Genomic DNA, 16,471 nt, shown 5'->3' with positions numbered 1-16,471 from the left:
TGCACTCAACAAAACGTTACATTTTCTTTTCATGCCAAGCATTTTGCATGAATGCATTGCAATGCTAACACACGTTTTACCTGGCAAGACTGAAGTACAATCTGTGCTGAACAGTTTGAAACAGAAACAGCTATTTGAGAACCCATAGCCTCAACGGCATCTGTGTGAATTGCTCTGCATCGATAATTAACAGACCGTAAATAGGTGAAACTGACGCTGTGAATGCAAAAATATCAATCCAAAGTGTAATGTTGGAGTTGATTTTGTACATTTTGAGGAATGTTTCAAATGGACGACCGTAGTTGATTCCATGGTGAAATGGTGATCACTCTGGACTCCAAACTCTAGCAATCCTCGTTCAAATCTCAGGGGAGCCTGAATGTTTGTTGTCCCAGCTGCTGGAAATTCAGGTCAAACAAGTAAAAAACTGCAGGTTTGCAGTTTTGTTGCCTTTGACATTGATGCTTGATCTGCAAGTCGAGTTTTCAAATCGTGTGTTCAACCGGCAGTTCCCTGTTCCAATCAGCAGAGGAAAAATTAGTTTGCTGTTTCATGCTGCATAATGTGTGCTGAGATTATCTGTGCAATATGCATTCCTCAGGATGAATAAATGCAACGCCTTTTGAAATGCATGCAGTACATGGTTTGCACTCAACAAAACGTTGCATTTTCTTTTCATGCCAAGCATTTTGCATGAATGCATTGCAATGCCAACGCACATTTACCTGGCAAGACTGAAGTACAAGCTGTGATGAACAGTGTGAAACAGAAACAGCTATTTGAGAAGCCATTGCCTCAACGGCATCTGTGTGAATTGCTCTGCATCGATAATTAACAGAGCGTAAATCGGTGAAACTGACGCTGTGAATGCAAAAAGGACAATCCAAAGTGTAATGTTGGAATTGATTTGGCAGATTTTGAGAAAGCTTTCAAATGTTTTGGCATAGTTGGTTCCATGGTGTAATGGTGAGCACTGTGAACTCTGAATCCAGCGATCCGAGTTCAAATCTCGGTGGAACCTGAATGTTTGTTGTCCCAACTGCTGAAAATTTGGACCAAGCATGTAGAAGGCTGCTATTTGGCAGTTTTGTTGACTTTGTCATTGATGCTTGATCTGCAAGTCGAGTTTACAAATCGTGTGTTCAACCGGCAGTTACCTGTTCCAATCAGCAGAGTAGAAATTAGTTTTCTGTTTCATGCTACCTTTGCCTGCACAATGTGTGCTGAGATTATCTGTGCAATATGCACTTCGCAAGAGGAATAAAAGCAACGCCTTTTGAAATGCACGCAGAGCATGGATTGCATTCAACAAAAAGTTGCATTTTCTTTTCATGCCAAGCATTTTGCATGAATGCATTGCAATGCCAACGCACATTTACCTGGCAAGACTGAAGTACAAGCTGTGATGAACAGTGTGAAACAGAAACAGCTATTTGAGAAGCCATTGCCTCAACGGCATCTGTGTGAATTGCTCTGCATCGATAATTAACAGAGCGTAAAGAGGTGAAACTGACGCTGTGAATGCAAAAAGGACAATCCAAAGTGTAATGTTGGAATTGATTTGGCAGATTTTGAGAAAGCTTTCAAATGTTTTGGCATAGTTGGTTCCATGGTGTAATGGTGAGCAAGCTGGACTCTGAATCGAGCGATCCGAGTTCAAATCTCGGTGGAACCAGAATGTTTGTTGTCCCAGCTGCTGAAAATTTGGACCAAGCATGTAGAAGGCTGCTGTTTGGCAGTTTTGTTGCCTTTGTCATTGATGCTTGATCTGCAAGTCGAGTTTTCAAATCGTGTGTTCAACCGGCAGTTACCTGTTCCAATCAGCAGATTAGAAATTAGTTTGCTGTTTAATGCTGCCTTTGCCTGCACAATGTGTGCTGAGATTATCTGTGCAATATGCACTCCGCAGCATGAATAAACGCAATGCCTTTTGAAATGCATGGATTGCACTCAACAAAACGTTGCATTTTCTTTTCATGCCAAGCATTTTGCATGAATGCATTGCAATGCTAACACACGTTTTACCTGGCAAGACTGAAGTACAATCTGTGCTGAACAGTTTGAAACAGAAACAGCTATTTGAGAACCCATAGCCTCAACGGCATCTGTGTGAATTGCTCTGCATCGATAATTAACAGACCGTAAATAGGTGAAACTGACGCTGTGAATGCAAAAATTTCAATCCAAAGTGTAATGTTGGAGTTGATTTTGTACATTTTGAGGAATGTTTCAAATGGACGACCGTAGTTGATTCCATGGTGAAATGGTGATCACTCTGGACTCTAAACTCTAGCAATCCTCGTTCAAATCTCAGGGGAGCCTGAATGTTTGTTGTCCCAGCTGCTGGAAATTCAGGTCAAACAAGTAAAAAACTGCAGGTTTGCAGTTTTGTTGCCTTTGACATTGATGCTTGATCTGCAAGTCGAGTTTTCAAATCGTGTGTTCAACCGGCAGTTCCCTGTTCCAATCAGCAGAGGAAAAATTAGTTTGCTGTTTCATGCTGCATAATGTGTGCTGAGATTATCTGTGCAATATGCATTCCTCAGGATGAATAAATGCAACGCCTTTTGAAATGCATGCAGTACATGGTTTGCACTCAACAAAACGTTGCATTTTCTTTTCATGCCAAGCATTTTGCATGAATGCATTGCAATGCCAACGCACATTTACCTGGCAAGACTGAAGTACAAGCTGTGATGAACAGTGTGAAACAGAAACAGCTGTTTGAGAAGCCATTGCCTCAACGGCATCTGTGTGAATTGCTCTGCATTGATAATTAACAGACCGTAAAGAGGTGAAACTGATGCTGTGAATGCAAAAAGGACAATCCAAAGTGTAATGTTGGAATTGATTTGGCAGATTTTGAGAAAGCTTTCAAATGTTTTGGCATCGTTGGTTCCATGGCGTAATGGTGAGCACTCTGGACTTTGAATCCAGCGATCCGAGTTCAAATCTCGGTGGAACCTGAATGTTTGTTGGCCCAACTGCTGAAAATTTGGAACAAGCATGTAGAAGGCTGCTGTTTGGCAGTTTTGTTGACTTTGTCATTGATGCTTGATCTGCAAGTCGAGTTTTCAAATCGTGTGTTCAACCGGCAGTTACCTGTTCCAATCAGCAGAGTAGAAATTAGTTTGCTGTTTCATGCTACCTTTGCCTGCACAATGTGTGCTGAGATTATCTGTGCAATATGCACTTCGCAAGAGGAATAAAAGCAACGCCTTTTGAAATGCATGCAGTACATGGTTTGCACTCAACAAAACGTTGCATTTTCTTTTCATGCCAAGCATTATGCATGAATGCATTGCAATGCCAATGCTCGTTTTACCTGGCAAGACTGAAGTACAAGCTGTGATGAACAGTGTGAAACAGAAACAGCTATTTGAGAAGCCATTGCCTCAACGGCATCTGTGTGAATTGCTCTGCATCGATAATTAACAGAGCGTAAAGAGGTGAAACTGACGCTGTGAATGCAAAAAGGACAATCCAAAGTGTAATGTTGGAATTATTTGGCAGATTTTGAGAAAGCTTTCAAATGTTTTGGCATAGTTGGTTCCATGGTGTAATGGTGAGCACTCTGGACTCTGAATCCAGCGATCCAAGCTCAAATCTTGGTGGAACCTGAATGTTTGTTGTCCCAGCTGCTGAAAATTTGGACCAAGCATGTAGAAGGCTGCTGTTTGGCAGTTTTGTTGCCTTTGTCATTGATGCTTGATCTGCAAGTCGAGTTTTCAAATCGTGTGTTCAACCGGCAGTTACCTGTTCCAATCAGCAGAGTAGAAATTAGTTTGTTGTTTAATGCTGCCTTTGCCTGCACAATGTTTGTCTGAGATTATCTGTGCAATATGCACTCCGCAGCATGAATAAACGCAATGCCTTTTGAAATGCATGGATTGCACTCAACAAAACGTTGCATTTTCTTTTCATGCCAAGCATTTTGCATGAATGCATTGCAATGCCAACGCACGTTTTACCTGCCAAGACTGAAGTACAATCTGTGCTGAACAGTGTGAAACAGAAACAGATATTATGAGAATCCATTGCCTCAACGGCATCTGTGTGAATTGCTCTGCATTGATAATTAACAGACCGTAAAGAGGTGAAATTGATGCTGTGAATGCAAAAAGGACAATCCAAAGTGTAATGTTGGAATTGATTTGGCAGATTTTGAGAAAGATTTCAAATGTTTTGGCATAGTTGGTTCCATGGTGTAATGGTGAGCACTCTGGACTTTGAATCCAGCGATCCGAGTTCAAATCTCGGTGGAACCTGAATGTTTGTTGTCCCAACTGCTGAAAATTTGGAACAAGCATGTAGAAGGCTGCTGTTTGGCAGTTTTGTTGACTTTGTCATTGATGCTTGATCTGCAAGTCGAGTTTACAAATCGTGTGTTCAACCGGCAGTTACCTGTTCCAATCAGCAGAGTAGAAATTAGTTTGCTGTTTCATGCTACCTTTGCCTGCACAATGTGTGCTGAGATTATCTGTGCAATATGCACTTCGCAAGAGGAATAAACGCAATGCCTTTTGAAATGCATGGATTGCACTCAACAAAACGTTACATTTTCTTTTCATGCCAAGCATTTTGCATGAATGCATTGCAATGCTAACACACGTTTTACCTGGCAAGACTGAAGTACAATCTGTGCTGAACAGTTTGAAACAGAAACAGCTATTTGAGAACCCATAGCCTCAACGGCATCTGTGTGAATTGCTCTGCATCGATAATTAACAGACCGTAAATAGGTGAAACTGACGCTGTGAATGCAAAAATATCAATCCAAAGTGTAATGTTGGAGTTGATTTTGTACATTTTGAGGAATGTTTCAAATGGACGACCGTAGTTGATTCCATGGTGAAATGGTGATCACTCTGGACTCCAAACTCTAGCAATCCTCGTTCAAATCTCAGGGGAGCCTGAATGTTTGTTGTCCCAGCTGCTGGAAATTCAGGTCAAACAAGTAAAAAACTGCAGGTTTGCAGTTTTGTTGCCTTTGACATTGATGCTTGATCTGCAAGTCGAGTTTTCAAATCGTGTGTTCAACCGGCAGTTCCCTGTTCCAATCAGCAGAGGAAAAATTAGTTTGCTGTTTCATGCTGCATAATGTGTGCTGAGATTATCTGTGCAATATGCATTCCTCAGGATGAATAAATGCAACGCCTTTTGAAATGCATGCAGTACATGGTTTGCACTCAACAAAACGTTGCATTTTCTTTTCATGCCAAGCATTTTGCATGAATGCATTGCAATGCCAACGCACATTTACCTGGCAAGACTGAAGTACAAGCTGTGATGAACAGTGTGAAACAGAAACAGCTATTTGAGAAGCCATTGCCTCAACGGCATCTGTGTGAATTGCTCTGCATCGATAATTAACAGAGCGTAAATCGGTGAAACTGACGCTGTGAATGCAAAAAGGACAATCCAAAGTGTAATGTTGGAATTGATTTGGCAGATTTTGAGAAAGCTTTCAAATGTTTTGGCATAGTTGGTTCCATGGTGTAATGGTGAGCACTGTGAACTCTGAATCCAGCGATCCGAGTTCAAATCTCGGTGGAACCTGAATGTTTGTTGTCCCAACTGCTGAAAATTTGGACCAAGCATGTAGAAGGCTGCTATTTGGCAGTTTTGTTGACTTTGTCATTGATGCTTGATCTGCAAGTCGAGTTTACAAATCGTGTGTTCAACCGGCAGTTACCTGTTCCAATCAGCAGAGTAGAAATTAGTTTTCTGTTTCATGCTACCTTTGCCTGCACAATGTGTGCTGAGATTATCTGTGCAATATGCACTTCGCAAGAGGAATAAAAGCAACGCCTTTTGAAATGCACGCAGAGCATGGATTGCATTCAACAAAAAGTTGCATTTTCTTTTCATGCCAAGCATTTTGCATGAATGCATTGCAATGCCAACGCACATTTACCTGGCAAGACTGAAGTACAAGCTGTGATGAACAGTGTGAAACAGAAACAGCTATTTGAGAAGCCATTGCCTCAACGGCATCTGTGTGAATTGCTCTGCATCGATAATTAACAGAGCGTAAAGAGGTGAAACTGACGCTGTGAATGCAAAAAGGACAATCCAAAGTGTAATGTTGGAATTGATTTGGCAGATTTTGAGAAAGCTTTCAAATGTTTTGGCATAGTTGGTTCCATGGTGTAATGGTGAGCAAGCTGGACTCTGAATCGAGCGATCCGAGTTCAAATCTCGGTGGAACCAGAATGTTTGTTGTCCCAGCTGCTGAAAATTTGGACCAAGCATGTAGAAGGCTGCTGTTTGGCAGTTTTGTTGCCTTTGTCATTGATGCTTGATCTGCAAGTCGAGTTTTCAAATCGTGTGTTCAACCGGCAGTTACCTGTTCCAATCAGCAGATTAGAAATTAGTTTGCTGTTTAATGCTGCCTTTGCCTGCACAATGTGTGCTGAGATTATCTGTGCAATATGCACTCCGCAGCATGAATAAACGCAATGCCTTTTGAAATGCATGGATTGCACTCAACAAAACGTTGCATTTTCTTTTCATGCCAAGCATTTTGCATGAATGCATTGCAATGCTAACACACGTTTTACCTGGCAAGACTGAAGTACAATCTGTGCTGAACAGTTTGAAACAGAAACAGCTATTTGAGAACCCATAGCCTCAACGGCATCTGTGTGAATTGCTCTGCATCGATAATTAACAGACCGTAAATAGGTGAAACTGACGCTGTGAATGCAAAAATTTCAATCCAAAGTGTAATGTTGGAGTTGATTTTGTACATTTTGAGGAATGTTTCAAATGGACGACCGTAGTTGATTCCATGGTGAAATGGTGATCACTCTGGACTCTAAACTCTAGCAATCCTCGTTCAAATCTCAGGGGAGCCTGAATGTTTGTTGTCCCAGCTGCTGGAAATTCAGGTCAAACAAGTAAAAAACTGCAGGTTTGCAGTTTTGTTGCCTTTGACATTGATGCTTGATCTGCAAGTCGAGTTTTCAAATCGTGTGTTCAACCGGCAGTTCCCTGTTCCAATCAGCAGAGGAAAAATTAGTTTGCTGTTTCATGCTGCATAATGTGTGCTGAGATTATCTGTGCAATATGCATTCCTCAGGATGAATAAATGCAACGCCTTTTGAAATGCATGCAGTACATGGTTTGCACTCAACAAAACGTTGCATTTTCTTTTCATGCCAAGCATTTTGCATGAATGCATTGCAATGCCAACGCACATTTACCTGGCAAGACTGAAGTACAAGCTGTGATGAACAGTGTGAAACAGAAACAGCTGTTTGAGAAGCCATTGCCTCAACGGCATCTGTGTGAATTGCTCTGCATCGATAATTAACAGAGCGTAAAGAGGTGAAACTGACGCTGTGAATGCAAAAAGGACAATCCAAAGTGTAATGTTGGAATTGATTTGGCAGATTTTGAGAAAGCTTTCAAATGTTTTGGCATAGTTGGTTCCATGGTGTAATGGTGAGCACTCTGGACTCTGAATCTAGTGATCCGAGTTCAAATCTCGGTGGAACCTGAATGTTTGTTGTCCCAGCTGCTGAAAATTTGGACCAAGCATGTAGAAGGCTGCTGTTTGGCAGTTTTGTTGCCTTTGTCATTGATGCTTGATCTGCAAGTCGAGTTTTCAAATCGTGTGTTCAACCGGCTGTTACCTATTCCAATCAGCAGAGTAGAAATTAGTTTGCTGTTTAATGCTGCCTTTGCCTGCACAATGTGTGCTGAGATTATCTGTGCAATATGCACTCCGCAGCATGAATAAACGCAATGCCTTTTGAAATGCATGGATTGCACTCAACAAAACGTTGCATTTTCTTTTCATGCCAAGCATTTTGCATGAATGCATTGCAATGCTAACACACGTTTTACCTGGCAAGACTGAAGTACAATCTGTGCTGAACAGTTTGAAACAGAAACAGCTATTTGAGAACCCATAGCCTCAACGGCATCTGTGTGAATTGCTCTGCATCGATAATTAACAGACCGTAAATAGGTGAAACTGACGCTGTGAATGCAAAAATTTCAATCCAAAGTGTAATGTTGGAGTTGATTTTGTAGATTTTGAGGAATGTTTCAAATGGACGACCGTAGTTCATTCCATGGTGAAATGGTGATCACTCTGGACTCTAAACTCTAGCAATCCTCGTTCAAATCTCAGGGGAGCCTGAATGTTTGTTGTCCCAGCTGCTGGAAATTCAGGTCAAACAAGTAAAAAACTGCAGGTTTGCAGTTTTGTTGCCTTTGACATTGATGCTTGATCTGCAAGTCGAGTTTTCAAATCGTGTGTTCAACCGGCAGTTCCCTGTTCCAATCAGCAGAGGAAAAATTAGTTTGCTGTTTCATGCTGCATAATGTGTGCTGAGATTATCTGTGCAATATGCATTCCTCAGGATGAATAAATGCAACGCCTTTTGAAATGCATGCAGTACATGGTTTGCACTCAACAAAACGTTGCATTTTCTTTTCATGCCAAGCATTTTGCATGAATGCATTGCAATGCCAACGCACGTTTTACCTGCCAAGACTGAAGTACAATCTGTGCTGAACAGTGTGAAACAGAAACAGATATTATGAGAATCCATTGCCTCAACGGCATCTGTGTGAATTGCTCTGCATTGATAATTAACAGACCGTAAAGAGGTGAAATTGATGCTGTGAATGCAAAAAGGACAATCCAAAGTGTAATGTTGGAATTGATTTGGCAGATTTTGAGAAAGCTTTCAAATGTTTTGGCATAGTTGGTTCCATGGTGTAATGGTGAGCACTCTGGACTTTGAATCCAGCGATCCGAGTTCAAATCTCGGTGGAACCTGAATGTTTGTTGTCCCAACTGCTGAAAATTTGTAACAAGCATGTAGAAGGCTGCTATTTGGCAGTTTTGTTGACTTTGTCATTGATGCTTGATCTGCAAGTCGAGTTTACAAATCGTGTGTTCAACCGGCAGTTACCTGTTCCAATCAGCAGAGTAGAAATTAGTTTGCTGTTTCATGCTACCTTTGCCTGCACAATGTGTGCTGAGATTATCTGTGCAATATGCACTTCGCAAGAGGAATAAAAGCAACGCCTTTTGAAATGCACGCAGAGCATGGATTGCACTCAACAAAAAGTTGCATTTTCTTTTCATGCCAAGCATTCTGCATGAATGCATAGCAATGCCAACGCACATTTACCTGGCAAGACTGAAGTACAAGCTGTGATGAACAGTGTGAAACAGAAACAGCTATTTGAGAAGCCATTGCCTCAACGGCATCTGTGTGAATTGCTCTGCATCGATAATTAACAGAGCGTAAAGAGGTGAAACTGACGCTGTGAATGCAAAAAGGACAATCCAAAGTGTAATGTTGGAATTGATTTGGCAGATTTTGAGAAAGCTTTCAAAAGTTTTGGCATTGTTGGTTCCATGGTGTAATGGTGAGCACTCTGGACTTTGAATCCAGCGATCCGAGTTCAAATCTCGGTGGAACCTGAATGTTTGTTGTCCCAACTGCTGAAAATTTGGAACAAGCATGTAGAAGGCTGCTATTTGGCAGTTTTGTTGACTTTGTCATTGATGCTTGATCTGCAAGTCGAGTTTTCAAATCGTGTGTTCAACCGGCAGTTACCTGTTCCAATCAGCAGAGTAGAAATTAGTTTGCTGTTTCATGCTACCTTTGCCTGCACAATGTGTGCTGAGATTATCTGTGCAATATGCACTTCGCAAGAGGAATAAACGCAATGCCTTTTGAAATGCATGGATTGCACTCAACAAAACGTTGCATTTTCTTTTCATGCCAAGCATTTTGCATGAATGCATTGCAATGCTAACACACGTTTTACCTGGCAAGACTGAAGTACAATCTGTGCTGAACAGTTTGAAACAGAAACAGCTATTTGAGAACCCATAGCCTCAACGGCATCTGTGTGAATTGCTCTGCATCGATAATTAACAGACCGTAAATAGGTGAAACTGACGCTGTGAATGCAAAAATATCAATCCAAAGTGTAATGTTGGAGTTGATTTTGTACATTTTGAGGAATGTTTCAAATGGACGACCGTAGTTGATTCCATGGTGAAATGGTGATCACTCTGGACTCCAAACTCTAGCAATACTCGTTCAAATCTCAGGGGAGCCTGAATGTTTGTTGTCCCAGCTGCTGGAAATTCAGGTCAAACAAGTAAAAAACTGCAGGTTTGCAGTTTTGTTGCCTTTGACATTGATGCTTGATCTGCAAGTCGAGTTTTCAAATCGTGTGTTCAACCGGCAGTTCCCTGTTCCAATCAGCAGAGGAAAAATTAGTTTGCTGTTTCATGCTGCATAATGTGTGCTGAGATTATCTGTGCAATATGCATTCCTCAGGATGAATAAATGCAACGCCTTTTGAAATGCATGCAGTACATGGTTTGCACTCAACAAAACGTTGCATTTTCTTTTCATGCCAAGCATTTTGCATGAATGCATTGCAATGCCAACGCACATTTACCTGGCAAGACTGAAGTACAAGCTGTGATGAACAGTGTGAAACAGAAACAGCTATTTGAGAAGCCATTGCCTCAACGGCATCTGTGTGAATTGCTCTGCATCGATAATTAACAGAGCGTAAATCGGTGAAACTGACGCTGTGAATGCAAAAAGGACAATCCAAAGTGTAATGTTGGAATTGATTTGGCAGATTTTGAGAAAGCTTTCAAATGTTTTGGCATAGTTGGTTCCATGGTGTAATGGTGAGCACTGTGAACTCTGAATCCAGCGATCCGAGTTCAAATCTCGGTGGAACCTGAATGTTTGTTGTCCCAACTGCTGAAAATTTGGACCAAGCATGTAGAAGGCTGCTATTTGGCAGTTTTGTTGACTTTGTCATTGATGCTTGATCTGCAAGTCGAGTTTACAAATCGTGTGTTCAACCGGCAGTTACCTGTTCCAATCAGCAGAGTAGAAATTAGTTTGCTGTTTCATGCTACCTTTGCCTGCACAATGTGTGCTGAGATTATCTGTGCAATATGCACTTCGCAAGAGGAATAAAAGCAACGCCTTTTGAAATGCACGCAGAGCATGGATTGCATTCAACAAAAAGTTGCATTTTCTTTTCATGCCAAGCATTTTGCATGAATGCATTGCAATGCCAACGCACATTTACCTGGCAAGACTGAAGTACAAGCTGTGATGAACAGTGTGAAACAGAAACAGCTATTTGAGAAGCCATTGCCTCAACGGCATCTGTGTGAATTGCTCTGCATCGATAATTAACAGAGCGTAAAGAGGTGAAACTGACGCTGTGAATGCAAAAAGGACAATCCAAAGTGTAATGTTGGAATTGATTTGGCAGATTTTGAGAAAGCTTTCAAATGTTTTGGCATAGTTGGTTCCATGGTGTAATGGTGAGCAAGCTGGACTCTGAATCGAGCGATCCGAGTTCAAATCTCGGTGGAACCAGAATGTTTGTTGTTCCAGCTGCTGAAAATTTGGACCAAGCATGTAGAAGGCTGCTGTTTGGCAGTTTTGTTGCCTTTGTCATTGATGCTTGATCTGCAAGTCGAGTTTTCAAATCGTGTGTTCAACCGGCAGTTACCTGTTCCAATCAGCAGATTAGAAATTAGTTTGCTGTTTAATGCTGCCTTTGCCTGCACAATGTGTGCTGAGATTATCTGTGCAATATGCACTCCGCAGCATGAATAAACGCAATGCCTTTTGAAATGCATGGATTGCACTCAACAAAACGTTGCATTTTCTTTTCATGCCAAGCATTTTGCATGAATGCATTGCAATGCTAACACACGTTTTACCTGGCAAGACTGAAGTACAATCTGTGCTGAACAGTTTGAAACAGAAACAGCTATTTGAGAACCCATAGCCTCAACGGCATCTGTGTGAATTGCTCTGCATCGATAATTAACAGACCGTAAATAGGTGAAACTGACGCTGTGAATGCAAAAATTTCAATCCAAAGTGTAATGTTGGAGTTGATTTTGTACATTTTGAGGAATGTTTCAAATGGACGACCGTAGTTGATTCCATGGTGAAATGGTGATCACTCTGGACTCTAAACTCTAGCAATCCTCGTTCAAATCTCAGGGGAGCCTGAATGTTTGTTGTCCCAGCTGCTGGAAATTCAGGTCAAACAAGTAAAAAACTGCAGGTTTGCAGTTTTGTTGCCTTTGACATTGATGCTTGATCTGCAAGTCGAGTTTTCAAATCGTGTGTTCAACCGGCAGTTCCCTGTTCCAATCAGCAGAGGAAAAATTAGTTTGCTGTTTCATGCTGCATAATGTGTGCTGAGATTATCTGTGCAATATGCATTCCTCAGGATGAATAAATGCAACGCCTTTTGAAATGCATGCAGTACATGGTTTGCACTCAACAAAACGTTGCATTTTCTTTTCATGCCAAGCATTTTGCATGAATGCATTGCAATGCCAACGCACATTTACCTGGCAAGACTGAAGTACAAGCTGTGATGAACAGTGTGAAACAGAAACAGCTGTTTGAGAAGCCATTGCCTCAACGGCATCTGTGTGAATTGCTCTGCATCGATAATTAACAGAGCGTAAAGAGGTGAAACTGACGCTGTGAATGCAAAAAGGACAATCCAAAGTGTAATGTTGGAATTGATTTGGCAGATTTTGAGAAAGCTTTCAAATGTTTTGGCATAGTTGGTTCCATGGTGTAATGGTGAGCACTCTGGACTCTGAATCTAGTGATCCGAGTTCAAATCTCGGTGGAACCTGAATGTTTGTTGTCCCAGCTGCTGAAAATTTGGACCAAGCATGTAGAAGGCTGCTGTTTGGCAGTTTTGTTGCCTTTGTCATTGATGCTTGATCTGCAAGTCGAGTTTTCAAATCGTGTGTTCAACCGGCTGTTACCTGTTCCAATCAGCAGAGTAGAAATTAGTTTGCTGTTTAATGCTGCCTTTGCCTGCACAATGTGTGCTGAGATTATCTGTGCAATATGCACTCCGCAGCATGAATAAACGCAATGCCTTTTGAAATGCATGGATTGCACTCAACAAAACGTTGCATTTTCTTTTCATGCCAAGCATTTTGCATGAATGCATTGCAATGCTAACACACGTTTTACCTGGCAAGACTGAAGTACAATCTGTGCTGAACAGTTTGAAACAGAAACAGCTATTTGAGAACCCATAGCCTCAACGGCATCTGTGTGAATTGCTCTGCATCGATAATTAACAGACCGTAAATAGGTGAAACTGACGCTGTGAATGCAAAAATTTCAATCCAAAGTGTAATGTTGGAGTTGATTTTGTAGATTTTGAGGAATGTTTCAAATGGACGACCGTAGTTCATTCCATGGTGAAATGGTGATCACTCTGGACTCTAAACTCTAGCAATCCTCGTTCAAATCTCAGGGGAGCCTGAATGTTTGTTGTCCCAGCTGCTGGAAATTCAGGTCAAACAAGTAAAAAACTGCAGGTTTGCAGTTTTGTTGCCTTTGACATTGATGCTTGATCTGCAAGTCGAGTTTTCAAATCGTGTGTTCAACCGGCAGTTCCCTGTTCCAATCAGCAGAGGAAAAATTAGTTTGCTGTTTCATGCTGCATAATGTGTGCTGAGATTATCTGTGCAATATGCATTCCTCAGGATGAATAAATGCAACGCCTTTTGAAATGCATGCAGTACATGGTTTGCACTCAACAAAACGTTGCATTTTCTTTTCATGCCAAGCATTTTGCATGAATGCATTGCAATGCCAACGCACGTTTTACCTGCCAAGACTGAAGTACAATCTGTGCTGAACAGTGTGAAACAGAAACAGATATTATGAGAATCCATTGCCTCAACGGCATCTGTGTGAATTGCTCTGCATTGATAATTAACAGACCGTAAAGAGGTGAAATTGATGCTGTGAATGCAAAAAGGACAATCCAAAGTGTAATGTTGGAATTGATTTGGCAGATTTTGAGAAAGCTTTCAAATGTTTTGGCATAGTTGGTTCCATGGTGTAATGGTGAGCACTCTGGACTTTGAATCCAGCGATCCGAGTTCAAATCTCGGTGGAACCTGAATGTTTGTTGTCCCAACTGCTGAAAATTTGTAACAAGCATGTAGAAGGCTGCTATTTGGCAGTTTTGTTGACTTTGTCATTGATGCTTGATCTGCAAGTCGAGTTTACAAATCGTGTGTTCAACCGGCAGTTACCTGTTCCAATCAGCAGAGTAGAAATTAGTTTGCTGTTTCATGCTACCTTTGCCTGCACAATGTGTGCTGAGATTATCTGTGCAATATGCACTTCGCAAGAGGAATAAAAGCAACGCCTTTTGAAATGCACGCAGAGCATGGATTGCACTCAACAAAAAGTTGCATTTTCTTTTCATGCCAAGCATTCTGCATGAATGCATAGCAATGCCAACGCACATTTACCTGGCAAGACTGAAGTACAAGCTGTGATGAACAGTGTGAAACAGAAACAGCTATTTGAGAAGCCATTGCCTCAACGGCATCTGTGTGAATTGCTCTGCATCGATAATTAACAGAGCGTAAATCGGTGAAACTGACGCTGTGAATGCAAAAAGGACAATCCAAAGTGTAATGTTGGAATTGATTTGGCAGATTTTGAGAAAGCTTTCAAAAGTTTTGGCATTGTTGGTTCCATGGTGTAATGGTGAGCACTCTGGACTTTGAATCCAGCGATCCGAGTTCAAATCTCGGTGGAACCTGAATGTTTGTTGTCCCAACTGCTGAAAATTTGGAACAAGCATGTAGAAGGCTGCTATTTGGCAGTTTTGTTGACTTTGTCATTGATGCTTGATCTGCAAGTCGAGTTTTCAAATCGTGTGTTCAACCGGCAGTTACCTGTTCCAATCAGCAGAGTAGAAATTAGTTTGCTGTTTCATGCTACCTTTGCCTGCACAATGTGTGCTGAGATTATCTGTGCAATATGCACTTCGCAAGAGGAATAAACGCAATGCCTTTTGAAATGCATGGATTGCACTCAACAAAACGTTGCATTTTCTTTTCATGCCAAGCATTTTGCATGAATGCATTGCAATGCTAACACACGTTTTACCTGGCAAGACTGAAGTACAATCTGTGCTGAACAGTTTGAAACAGAAACAGCTATTTGAGAACCCATAGCCTCAACGGCATCTGTGTGAATTGCTCTGCATCGATAATTAACAGACCGTAAATAGGTGAAACTGACGCTGTGAATGCAAAAATATCAATCCAAAGTGTAATGTTGGAGTTGATTTTGTACATTTTGAGGAATGTTTCAAATGGACGACCGTAGTTGATTCCATGGTGAAATGGTGATCACTCTGGACTCCAAACTCTAGCAATACTCGTTCAAATCTCAGGGGAGCCTGAATGTTTGTTGTCCCAGCTGCTGGAAATTCAGGTCAAACAAGTAAAAAACTGCAGGTTTGCAGTTTTGTTGCCTTTGACATTGATGCTTGATCTGCAAGTCGAGTTTTCAAATCGTGTGTTCAACCGGCAGTTCCCTGTTCCAATCAGCAGAGGAAAAATTAGTTTGCTGTTTCATGCTGCATAATGTGTGCTGAGATTATCTGTGCAATATGCATTCCTCAGGATGAATAAATGCAACGCCTTTTGAAATGCATGCAGTACATGGTTTGCACTCAACAAAACGTTGCATTTTCTTTTCATGCCAAGCATTTTGCATGAATGCATTGCAATGCCAACGCACATTTACCTGGCAAGACTGAAGTACAAGCTGTGATGAACAGTGTGAAACAGAAACAGCTATTTGAGAAGCCATTGCCTCAACGGCATCTGTGTGAATTGCTCTGCATCGATAATTAACAGAGCGTAAATCGGTGAAACTGACGCTGTGAATGCAAAAAGGACAATCCAAAGTGTAATGTTGGAATTGATTTGGCAGATTTTGAGAAAGCTTTCAAATGTTTTGGCATAGTTGGTTCCATGGTGTAATGGTGAGCACTGTGGACTCTGAATCCAGCGATCCGAGTTCAAATCTTGGTGGAACCTGAATGTTTGTTGTCCCAACTGCTGAAAATTTGGAACAAGCATGTAGAAGGCTGCTATTTGGCAGTTTTGTTGACTTTGTCATTGATGCTTGATCTGCAAGTCGAGTTTTCAAATCGTGTGTTCAACCGGCAGTTACCTGTTCCAATCAGCAGAGTAGAAATTAGTTTGCTGTTTCATGCTACCTTTGCCTGCACAATGTGTGCTGAGATTATCTGTGCAATATGCACTTCGCAAGAGGAATAAAAGCAACGCCTTTTGAAATGCATGGATTGCACTCAACAAAACGTTGCATTTTCTTTTCATGCCAAGCATTTTGCATGAATGCATTGCAATGCCAACGCACATTTACCTGGCAAGACTGAAGTACAAGCTGTGATGAACAGTGTGAAACAGAAACAGCTGTTTGAGAAGCCATTGCCTCAACGGCATCTGTGTGAATTGCTCTGCATCGATAATTAACAGAGCGTAAAGAGGTGAAACTGACGCTGTGAATGCAAAAAGGACAATCCAAAGTGTAATGTTGGAATTGATTTGGCAGATTTTGAG

At 41.3% G+C, this 16,471-nt stretch overlaps 13 non-coding genes across 13 annotated transcripts; all 13 read left to right on the top strand.

The window, feature by feature from the left end:
• Nucleotides 1-1,603: 1,603 nt before the first annotated feature.
• On the top strand, nt 1,604-1,675 carry trnaq-cug (transfer RNA glutamine (anticodon CUG)). Its single transcript has one exon. It is a non-coding gene; the product is annotated as a tRNA-Gln (tRNA).
• A 1,219-nt stretch (nt 1,676-2,894) lies between these two features.
• trnaq-uug (transfer RNA glutamine (anticodon UUG)) lies at nt 2,895-2,966 on the top strand. Its single transcript has one exon. It is a non-coding gene; the product is annotated as a tRNA-Gln (tRNA).
• A 582-nt stretch (nt 2,967-3,548) lies between these two features.
• Nucleotides 3,549-3,620, top strand: trnaq-cug (transfer RNA glutamine (anticodon CUG)). The gene has a single exon. It is a non-coding gene; the product is annotated as a tRNA-Gln (tRNA).
• Nucleotides 3,621-4,196: 576 nt separating this feature from the next.
• trnaq-uug (transfer RNA glutamine (anticodon UUG)) lies at nt 4,197-4,268 on the top strand. The gene has a single exon. It is a non-coding gene; the product is annotated as a tRNA-Gln (tRNA).
• A 1,873-nt stretch (nt 4,269-6,141) lies between these two features.
• On the top strand, nt 6,142-6,213 carry trnaq-cug (transfer RNA glutamine (anticodon CUG)). The gene has a single exon. It is a non-coding gene; the product is annotated as a tRNA-Gln (tRNA).
• Nucleotides 6,214-7,432: 1,219 nt separating this feature from the next.
• On the top strand, nt 7,433-7,504 carry trnaq-cug (transfer RNA glutamine (anticodon CUG)). The gene has a single exon. It is a non-coding gene; the product is annotated as a tRNA-Gln (tRNA).
• A 1,221-nt stretch (nt 7,505-8,725) lies between these two features.
• Nucleotides 8,726-8,797, top strand: trnaq-uug (transfer RNA glutamine (anticodon UUG)). Its single transcript has one exon. It is a non-coding gene; the product is annotated as a tRNA-Gln (tRNA).
• Nucleotides 8,798-9,379: 582 nt separating this feature from the next.
• On the top strand, nt 9,380-9,451 carry trnaq-uug (transfer RNA glutamine (anticodon UUG)). Its single transcript has one exon. It is a non-coding gene; the product is annotated as a tRNA-Gln (tRNA).
• A 1,873-nt stretch (nt 9,452-11,324) lies between these two features.
• Nucleotides 11,325-11,396, top strand: trnaq-cug (transfer RNA glutamine (anticodon CUG)). The gene has a single exon. It is a non-coding gene; the product is annotated as a tRNA-Gln (tRNA).
• A 1,219-nt stretch (nt 11,397-12,615) lies between these two features.
• On the top strand, nt 12,616-12,687 carry trnaq-cug (transfer RNA glutamine (anticodon CUG)). Its single transcript has one exon. It is a non-coding gene; the product is annotated as a tRNA-Gln (tRNA).
• Nucleotides 12,688-13,908: 1,221 nt separating this feature from the next.
• Nucleotides 13,909-13,980, top strand: trnaq-uug (transfer RNA glutamine (anticodon UUG)). The gene has a single exon. It is a non-coding gene; the product is annotated as a tRNA-Gln (tRNA).
• Nucleotides 13,981-14,562: 582 nt separating this feature from the next.
• trnaq-uug (transfer RNA glutamine (anticodon UUG)) lies at nt 14,563-14,634 on the top strand. Its single transcript has one exon. It is a non-coding gene; the product is annotated as a tRNA-Gln (tRNA).
• A 1,219-nt stretch (nt 14,635-15,853) lies between these two features.
• Nucleotides 15,854-15,925, top strand: trnaq-cug (transfer RNA glutamine (anticodon CUG)). The gene has a single exon. It is a non-coding gene; the product is annotated as a tRNA-Gln (tRNA).
• The last annotated feature ends 546 nt before the right edge of the window (nt 15,926-16,471 follow it).

This window comes from Pristiophorus japonicus, unplaced genomic scaffold, assembly GCF_044704955.1.
Source record: "Pristiophorus japonicus isolate sPriJap1 unplaced genomic scaffold, sPriJap1.hap1 HAP1_SCAFFOLD_99, whole genome shotgun sequence".
Taxonomy (NCBI): Eukaryota; Metazoa; Chordata; class Chondrichthyes; family Pristiophoridae; genus Pristiophorus; species Pristiophorus japonicus.
This window is presented reverse-complemented; position numbering and strand designations above follow the sequence as displayed.